The sequence below is a fragment of the Salmo salar genome, chromosome ssa08, assembly GCF_905237065.1.
Source record: "Salmo salar chromosome ssa08, Ssal_v3.1, whole genome shotgun sequence".
NCBI classification, from domain to species: domain Eukaryota; kingdom Metazoa; phylum Chordata; class Actinopteri; order Salmoniformes; family Salmonidae; genus Salmo; species Salmo salar.
Window position 1 is genome coordinate 7,881,072 of NC_059449.1, and position 10,412 is coordinate 7,891,483.

Consider the following 10,412-nt stretch of genomic DNA (forward strand, 5'->3'; position numbering starts at 1 on the left):
GCACCCTACTACGGGCCCAAGTCAATGGGGGCCGGCCTGGCTGATTTATGGAAGTTTGAAAAAATCTTCAGAAAATATTCTATGTTTTTCTTCTCAGAAAATCGGCTATGTTTTTTCTTCTCAGAAATTGCACTATGTTTTTTTGGGTTACCACAACCATTTTTGAAAAACGGTTTTAAATACTTATAGAGGGTATAGGGACCTCCATACCCACCCTTAGAGCACCATCCTAAGGGCCCAACTCAATGAGATACAGCAAGAGGGAATTATATAGCTTTTAAAAAAATCTTCAGAAAATATTCTATGTTTTGGTGGGGACGTGTCCGTAGCATTTGGGTTACCAGGGGTGAAATTTTATAACTGTTTTAAATACTTTTAAAGGGTATAGGGACCTCCATACCCACCCTGACAGCACCCTACTACGGGCCCAAGTCAATGGGGGCCGGCCTGGCTGATTTATGGAAGTTTGAAAAAATCTTCAGAAAATATTCTATGTTTTTCTTCTCAGAAAATCGGCTATGTTTTTCTTCTCAGAAATTGCACTATGTTTTTTGGGTTACCACAACCATTTTTGAAAAACGGTTTTAAATACTTATAGAGGGTATAGGGACCTCCATACCCACCCTTAGAGCACCATCCTAAGGGCCCAACTCAATGAGATACAGCAAGAGGGAATTATATAGCTTTTCAAAAAATCTTCAGAAAATATTCTATGTTTTGGTGGGGACGTGTCCGTAGCATTTGGGTTACCAGGGGTGAAATTTTATAACTGTTTTAAATACTTTTAAAGGGTATAGGGACCTCCATACCCACCCTGACAGCACCCTACTACGGGCCCAAGTCAATGGGGGCCGGCCTGGCTGATTTATGGAAGTTTGAAAAAATCTTCAGAAAATATTCTATGTTTTTCTTCTCAGAAAATCGGCTATGTTTTTCTTCTCAGAAATTGCACTATGTTTTTGGGTTACCACAACCATTTTTTAAAAACGGTTTTAAATACTTATAGAGGGTATAGGGACCTCCATACCCACCCTTAGAGCACCATCCTAAGGGCCCAACTCAATGAGATACAGCAAGAGGGAATTATATAGCTTTTCAAAAAATCTTCAGAAAATATTCTATGTTTTGGTGGGGACGTGTCCGTAGCATTTGGGTTACCAGGGGTGAAATTTTATAACTGTTTTAAATACTTTTAAAGGGTATAGGGACCTCCATACCCACCCTGACAGCACCCTACTACGGGCCCAACTCAATGAGGGGCCGGCCTGGCTGATTTATGGAAGTTTGAAAAAATCTTCAGAAAATATTCTATGTTTTTCTTCTCAGAAAATCGGCTATGTTTTTCTTCTCAGAAATTGCACTATGTTTTTGGGTTACCACAACCATTTTTGAAAAACGGTTTTAAATACTTATAGAGGGTATAGGGACCTCCATACCCACCCTTAGAGCACCATCCTAAGGGCCCAACTCAATGAGATACAGCAAGAGGGAATTATATAGCTTTTCAAAAAATCTTCAGAAAATATTCTATGTTTTGGTGGGGACGTGTCCGTAGCATTTGGGTTACCAGGGGTGAAATTTTATAACTGTTTTAAATACTTTTAAAGGGTATAGGGACCTCCATACCCACCCTGACAGCACCCTACTACGGGCCCAAGTCAATGGGGGCCGGCCTGGCTGATTTATGGAAGTTTGAAAAAATCTTCAGAAAATATTCTATGTTTTTCTTCTCAGAAATTGCACTATGTTTTTCTTCTCAGAAATTGCACTATGTTTTTTGGGTTACCACAACCATTTTTGAAAAACGGTTTTAAATACTTATAGAGGGTATAGGGACCTCCATACCCACCCTTAGAGCACCATCCTAAGGGCCCAACTCAATGAGATACAGCAAGAGGGAATTATATAGCTTTTCAAAAAATCTTCAGAAAATATTCTATGTTTTGGTGGGGACGTGTCCGTAGCATTTGGGTTACCAGGGGTGAAATTTTATAACTGTTTTAAATACTTTTAAAGGGTATAGGGACCTCCATACCCACCCTGACAGCACCCTACTACGGGCCCAAGTCAATGGGGGCCGGCCTGGCTGATTTATGGAAGTTTGAAAAAATCTTCAGAAAATATTCTATGTTTTTCTTCTCAGAAAATCGGCTATGTTTTTCTTCTCAGAAATTGCACTATGTTTTTGGGTTACCACAACCATTTTTGAAAAACGGTTTTAAATACTTATAGAGGGTATAGGGACCTCCATACCCACCCTTAGAGCACCATCCTAAGGGCCCAACTCAATGAGATACAGCAAGAGGGAATTATATAGCTTTTCAAAAAATCTTCAGAAAATATTCTATGTTTTTGGTGGGGACGTGTCCGTAGCATTTGGGTTACCAGGGGTGAAATTTTATAACTGTTTTAAATACTTTTAAAGGGTATAGGGACCTCCATACCCACCCTGACAGCACCCTACTACGGGCCCAAGTCAATGGGGGCAGGCCTGGCTGATTTATGGAAGTTTGAAAAAATCTTCAGAAAATATTCTATGTTTTTCTTCTCAGAAAATCGGACTATGTTTTTCTTCTCAGAAATTGCACTATGTTTATTTGGGTTACCACAACCATTTTTGAAAAACGGTTTTAAATACTTATAGAGGGTATAGGGACCTCCATACCCACCCTTAGAGCACCATCCTAAGGGCCCAACTCAATGAGATACAGCAAGAGGGAATTATATAGCTTTTCAAAAAATCTTCAGAAAATATTCTATGTTTTGGTGGGGACGTGTCCGTAGCATTTGGGTTACCAGGGGTGAAATTTTATAACTGTTTTAAATACTTTTAAAGGGTATAGGGACCTCCATACCCACCCTGACAGCACCCTACTACGGGCCCAAGTCAATGGGGGCCGGCCTGGCTGATTTATGGAAGTTTGAAAAAATCTTCAGAAAATATTCTATGTTTTTCTTCTCAGAAAATCGGCTATGTTTTTCTTCTCAGAAATTGCACTATGTTTTTTGGGTTACCACAACCATTTTTGAAAAACGGTTTTAAATACTTATAGAGGGTATAGGGACCTCCATACCCACCCTTAGAGCACCATCCTAAGGGCCCAACTCAATGAGATACAGCAAGAGGGAATTATATAGCTTTTCAAAAAATCTTCAGAAAATATTCTATGTTTTGGTGGGGACGTGTCCGTAGCATTTGGGTTACCAGGGTTGAAATTTTATAACTGTTTTAAATACTTTTAAAGGGTATAGGGACCTCCATACCCACCCTGACAGCACCCTACTACGGGCCCAAGTCAATGGGGGCCGGCCTGGCTGATTTATGGAAGTTTGAAAAAATCTTCAGAAAATATTCTATGTTTTTCTTCTCAGAAAATCGGCTATGTTTTTCTTCTCAGAAATTGCACTATGTTTTTGGGTTACCACAACCATTTTTGAAAAACGGTTTTAAATACTTATAGAGGGTATAGGGACCTCCATACCCACCCTTAGAGCACCATCCTAAGGGCCCAACTCAATGAGATACAGCAAGAGGGAATTATATAGCTTTTCAAAAAATCTTCAGAAAATATTCTATGTTTTGGTGGGGACGTGTCCGTAGCATTTGGGTTACCAGGGGTGAAATTTTATAACTGTTTTAAATACTTTTAAAGGGTATAGGGACCTCCATACCCACCCTGACAGCACCCTACTACGGGCCCAAGTCAATGGGGGCCGGCCTGGCTGATTTATGGAAGTTTGAAAAAATCTTCAGAAAATATTCTATGTTTTTCTTCTCAGAAAATCGGCTATGTTTTTCTTCTCAGAAATTGCACTATGTTTTTTGGGTTACCACAACCATTTTTGAAAAACGGTTTTAAATACTTATAGAGGGTATAGGGACCTCCATACCCACCCTTAGAGCACCATCCTAAGGGCCCAACTCAATGAGATACAGCAAGAGGGAATTATATAGCTTTTCAAAAAATCTTCAGAAAATATTCTATGTTTTGGTGGGGACGTGTCCGTAGCATTTGGGTTACCAGGGGTGAAATTTTATAACTGTTTTAAATACTTTTAAAGGGTATAGGGACCTCCATACCCACCCTGACAGCACCCTACTACGGGCCCAAGTCAATGGGGGCCGGCCTGGCTGATTTATGGAAGTTTGAAAAAATCTTCAGAAAATAGACTATGTTTTTTCTTGTCAGAAAATCGACTAAGTTTTTCTTCCAGAAATTGCACCTAGTGTTTATTTTGGGTTACCACAACCATTTTTTGAAAAACGGTTTTAAATACTTATAGAGGGTATAGGGACCTCCATACCCACCCTTAGAGCACCATCCTAAGGGCCCAACTCAATGAGATACAGCAAGAGGGAATTATATAGCTTTTTCAAAAATCTTCAGAAAATATTCTATGTTTTTGGTGGGGACGTGTCCGTAGCATTTGGGTTACCAGGGGTGAAATTTTATAACTGTTTTAAATACTTTTAAAGGGTATAGGGACCTCCATACCCACCCTGACAGCACCCTACTACGGGCCCAAGTCAATGGGGGCCGGCCTGGCTGATTTATGGAAGTTTGAAAAAATCTTCAGAAAATATTCTATGTTTTTCTTCTCAGAAAATCGGCTATGTTTTTCTTCTCAGAAATTGCACTATGTTTTTTGGGTTACCACAACCATTTTTGAAAAACGGTTTTAAATACTTATAGAGGGTATAGGGACCTCCATACCCACCCTTAGAGCACCATCCTAAGGGCCCAACTCAATGAGATACAGCAAGAGGGAATTATATAGCTTTTCAAAAATACTTCAGAAAATATTCTATGTTTTTGGTGGGGACGTGTCCGTAGCATTTGGGTTACCAGGGGTGAAATTTTATAACTGTTTTAAATACTTTTAAAGGGTATAGGGACCTCCATACCCACCCTGACAGCACCCTACTACGGGCCCAAGTCAATGGGGGCCGGCCTGGCTGATTTATGGAAGTTTGAAAAAATCTTCAGAAAATATTCTATGTTTTTCTTCTCAGAAAATCGGCTATGTTTTTCTTCTCAGAAATTGCACTATGTTTTTGGGTTACCACAACCATTTTTGAAAAACGGTTTTAAATACTTATAGAGGGTATAGGGACCTCCATACCCACCCTTAGAGCACCATCCTAAGGGCCCAACTCAATGAGATACAGCAAGAGGGAATTATATAGCTTTTCAAAAAATCTTCAGAAAATATTCTATGTTTTGGTGGGGGACGTGTCCGTAGCATTTGGGTTACCAGGGGTGAAATTTTATAACTGTTTTAAATACTTTTAAAGGGTATAGGGACCTCCATACCCACCCTGACAGCACCCTACTACGGGCCCAAGTCAATGGGGGCCGGCCTGGCTGATTTATGGAAGTTTGAAAAAATCTTCAGAAAATATTCTATGTTTTTCTTCTCAGAAAATCGGCTAAGTTTTTCTTCTCAGAAATTGCACTAGTGTTTTTTTGGGTTACCACAACCATTTTTGAAAAACGGTTTTAAATACTTATAGAGGGTATAGGGACCTCCATACCCACCCTTAGAGCACCATCCTAAGGGCCCAACTCAATGAGATACAGCAAGAGGGAATTATATAGCTTTTCAAAAAATCTTCAGAAAATATTCTATGTTTTGGTGGGGACGTGTCCGTAGCATTTGGGTTACCAGGGGTGAAATTTTATAACTGTTTTAAATACTTTTAAAGGGTATAGGGACCTCCATACCCACCCTGACAGCACCCTACTACGGGCCCAAGTCAATGGGGGCCGGCCTGGCTGATTTATGGAAGTTTGAAAAAATCTTCAGAAAATATTCTATGTTTTTCTTCTCAGAAAATCGGCTATGTTTTTCTTCTCAGAAATTGCACTATGTTTTTGGGTTACCACAACCATTTTTGAAAAACGGTTTTAAATACTTATAGAGGGTATAGGGACCTCCATACCCACCCTTAGAGCACCATCCTAAGGGCCCAACTCAATGAGATACAGCAAGAGGGAATTATATAGCTTTTTCAAAAATCTTCAGAAAATATTCTATGTTTTGGTGGGGGACGTGTCCGTAGCATTTGGGTTACCAGGGGTGAAATTTTATAACTGTTTTAAATACTTTTAAAGGGTATAGGGACCTCCATACCCACCCTGACAGCACCCTACTACGGGCCCAAGTCAATGGGGGCCGGCCTGGCTGATTTATGGAAGTTTGAAAAAATCTTCAGAAAATATACTATGTTTTTTCTTGTCAGAAAATCGGCTATGTTTTTTCTTCTCAGAAATTGCACTATGTTTTTTTGGGTTACCACAACCATTTTTGAAAAACGGTTTTAAATACTTATAGAGGGTATAGGGACCTCCATACCCACCCTTAGAGCACCATCCTAAGGGCCCAACTCAATGAGATACAGCAAGAGGGAATTATATAGCTTTTCAAAAAATCTTCAGAAAATATTCTATGTTTTTGGTGGGGACGTGTCCGTAGCATTTGGGTTACCAGGGGTGAAATTTTATAACTGTTTTAAATACTTTTAAAGGGTATAGGGACCTCCATACCCACCCTGACAGCACCCTACTGCGGGCCCAAGTCAATGGGGGCAGGCCTGGCTGATTTATGGAAGTTTGAAAAAATCTTCAGAAAATATTCTATGTTTTTCTTCTCAGAAAATCGGCTATGTTTTTCTTCTCAGAAATTGCACTATGTTTTTTTGGGTTACCACAACCATTTTTGAAAAAACGGTTTTAAATACTTATAGAGGGTATAGGGACCTCCATACCCACCCTTAGAGCACCATCCTAAGGGCCCAACTCAATGAGATACAGCAAGAGGGAATTATATAGCTTTTCAAAAAATCTTCAGAAAATATTCTATGTTTTGGTGGGGACGTGTCCGTAGCATTTGGGTTACCAGGGGTGAAATTTTATAACTGTTTTAAATACTTTTAAAGGGTATAGGGACCTCCATACCCACCCTGACAGCACCCTACTACGGGCCCAAGTCAATGGGGGCCGGCCTGGCTGATTTATGGAAGTTTGAAAAAATCTTCAGAAAATATTCTATGTTTTTCTTCTCAGAAAATCGGCTATGTTTTTCTTCTCAGAAATTGCACTATGTTTTTTGGGTTACCACAACCATTTTTGAAAAACGGTTTTAAATACTTATAGAGGGTATAGGGACCTCCATACCCACCCTTAGAGCACCATCCTAAGGGCCCAACTCAATGAGATACAGCAAGAGGGAATTATATAGCTTTTCAAAAAATCTTCAGAAAATATTCTATGTTTTGGTGGGGACGTGTCCGTAGCATTTGGGTTACCAGGGGTGAAATTTTATAACTGTTTTAAATACTTTTAAAGGGTATAGGGACCTCCATACCCACCCTGACAGCACCCTACTACGGGCCCAAGTCAATGGGGGCCGGCCTGGCTGATTTATGGAAGTTTGAAAAAATCTTCAGAAAATATTCTATGTTTTTCTTCTCAGAAAATCGGACTATGTTTTTCTTCTCAGAAATTGCACTATGTTTTTTGGGTTACCACAACCATTTTTGAAAAACGGTTTTAAATACTTATAGAGGGTATAGGGACCTCCATACCCACCCTTAGAGCACCATCCTAAGGGCCCAACTCAATGAGATACAGCAAGAGGGAATTATATAGCTTTTCAAAAAATCTTCAGAAAATATTCTATGTTTTGGTGGGGACGTGTCCGTAGCATTTGGGTTACCAGGGGTGAAATTTTATAACTGTTTTAAATACTTTTAAAGGGTATAGGGACCTCCATACCCACCCTGACAGCACCCTACTACGGGCCCAAGTCAATGGGGGCCGGCCTGGCTGATTTATGGAAGTTTGAAAAAATCTTCAGAAAATATTCTATGTTTTTCTTCTCAGAAAATCGGCTATGTTTTTCTTCTCAGAAATTGCACTATGTTTTTGGGTTACCACAACCATTTTTGAAAAACGGTTTTAAATACTTATAGAGGGTATAGGGACCTCCATACCCACCCTTAGAGCACCATCCTAAGGGCCCAACTCAATGAGATACAGCAAGAGGGAATTATATAGCTTTTCAAAAAAATCTTCAGAAAATATTCTATGTTTTGGTGGGGACGTGTCCGTAGCATTTGGGTTACCAGGGGTGAAATTTTATAACTGTTTTAAATACTTTTAAAGGGTATAGGGACCTCCATACCCACCCTGACAGCACCCTACTACGGGCCCAAGTCAATGGGGGCCGGCCTGGCTGATTTATGGAAGTTTGAAAAAATCTTCAGAAAATATTCTATGTTTTTCTTCTCAGAAAATCGGACTATGTTTTTCTTCTCAGAAATTGCACTATGTTTTTTTGGGTTACCACAACCATTTTTGAAAAACGGTTTTAAATACTTATAGAGGGTATAGGGACCTCCATACCCACCCTTAGAGCACCATCCTAAGGGCCCAACTCAATGAGATACAGCAAGAGGGAATTATATAGCTTTTCAAAAAATCTTCAGAAAATATTCTATGTTTTGGTGGGGACGTGTCCGTAGCATTTGGGTTACCAGGGGTGAAATTTTATAACTGTTTTAAATACTTTTAAAGGGTATAGGGACCTCCATACCCACCCTGACAGCACCCTACTACGGGCCCAAGTCAATGGGGGCCGGCCTGGCTGATTTATGGAAGTTTGAAAAAATCTTCAGAAAATATTCTATGTTTTTCTTCTCAGAAAATCGGACTATGTTTTTCTTCTCAGAAATTGCACTATGTTTTTTTGGGTTACCACAACCATTTTTGAAAAAACGGTTTTAAATACTTATAGAGGGTATAGGGACCTCCATACCCACCCTTAGAGCACCATCCTAAGGGCCCAACTCAATGAGATACAGCAAGAGGGAATTATATAGCTTTTTCAAAAATCTTCAGAAAATATTCTATGTTTTGGTGGGGACGTGTCCGTAGCATTTGGGTTACCAGGGGTGAAATTTTATAACTGTTTTAAATACTTTTAAAGGGTATAGGGACCTCCATACCCACCCTGACAGCACCCTACTACGGGCCCAAGTCAATGGGGGCAGGCCTGGCTGATTTATGGAAGTTTGAAAAAATCTTCAGAAAATATTCTATGTTTTTCTTCTCAGAAAATTGCGCTATGTTTTTCTTCTCAGAAATTGCACTATGTTTTTTGGGTTACCACAACCATTTTTGAAAAACGGTTTTAAATACTTATAGAGGGTATAGGGACCTCCATACCCACCCTTAGAGCACCATCCTAAGGGCCCAACTCAATGAGATACAGCAAGAGGGAATTATATAGCTTTTTCAAAAATCTTCAGAAAATATTCTATGTTTTGGTGGGGACGTGTCCGTAGCATTTGGGTTACCAGGGGTGAAATTTTATAACTGTTTTAAATACTTTTAAAGGGTATAGGGACCTCCATACCCACCCTGACAGCACCCTACTGCGGGCCCAAGTCAATGGGGGCCGAGCCTGGCTGATTTATGGAAGTTTTGAAAAATCTTCAGAAAATATTCTATGTTTTTTCTTCTCAGAAAATCGGCTATGTTTTTTCTTCTCAGAAATTGCACTATGTTTTTTTGGGTTACCAGCAACCATTTTTTGAAAAACGGTTTTAAATACTTATAGAGGGTATAGGGACCTCCATACCCACCCTTAGAGCACCATCCTAAGGGCCCAACTCAATGAGATACAGCAAGAGGGAATTATATAGCTTTTCAAAAAATCTTCAGAAAATATTCTATGTTTTGGTGGGGACGTGTCCGTAGCATTTGGGTTACCAGGGGTGAAATTTTATAACTGTTTTAAATACTTTTAAAGGGTATAGGGACCTCCATACCCACCCTGACAGCACCCTACTACGGGCCCAAGTCAATGGGGGCCGGCCTGGCTGATTTATGGAAGTTTGAAAAAATCTTCAGAAAATATTCTATGTTTTTCTTCTCAGAAAATCGGCTATGTTTTTCTTCTCAGAAATTGCACTATGTTTTTTTGTTACCACAACCATTTTTGAAAAACGGTTTTAAATACTTATAGAGGGTATAGGGACCTCCATACCCACCCTTAGAGCACCATCCTAAGGGCCCAACTCAATGAGATACAGCAAGAGGGAATTATATAGCTTTTCAAAAAATCTTCAGAAAATATTCTATGTTTTTGGTGGGGACGTGTCCGTAGCATTTGGGTTACCAGGGGTGAAATTTTATAACTGTTTTAAATACTTTTAAAGGGTATAGGGACCTCCATACCCACCCTGACAGCACCCTACTACGGGCCCAAGTCAATGGGGGCCGGCCTGGCTGATTTATGGAAGTTTGAAAAAATCTTCAGAAAATATTCTATGTTTTTCTTCTCAGAAAATTGCACTAAGTTCCAGAAATTGCACCTGGTTTTATTCTGGGTTACCACAACCATTT

General features: G+C 39.8%; 1 protein-coding gene across 1 annotated transcript in view; it reads left to right on the plus strand.

Annotated features, from left to right (window-relative positions):
* Positions 1-10,412, plus strand: part of LOC106610040 (oocyte zinc finger protein XlCOF7.1-like) — a 268,532-nt gene that overhangs the window by 161,677 nt on the left and 96,443 nt on the right. The gene's annotated exons all lie outside the window — the stretch shown is intronic.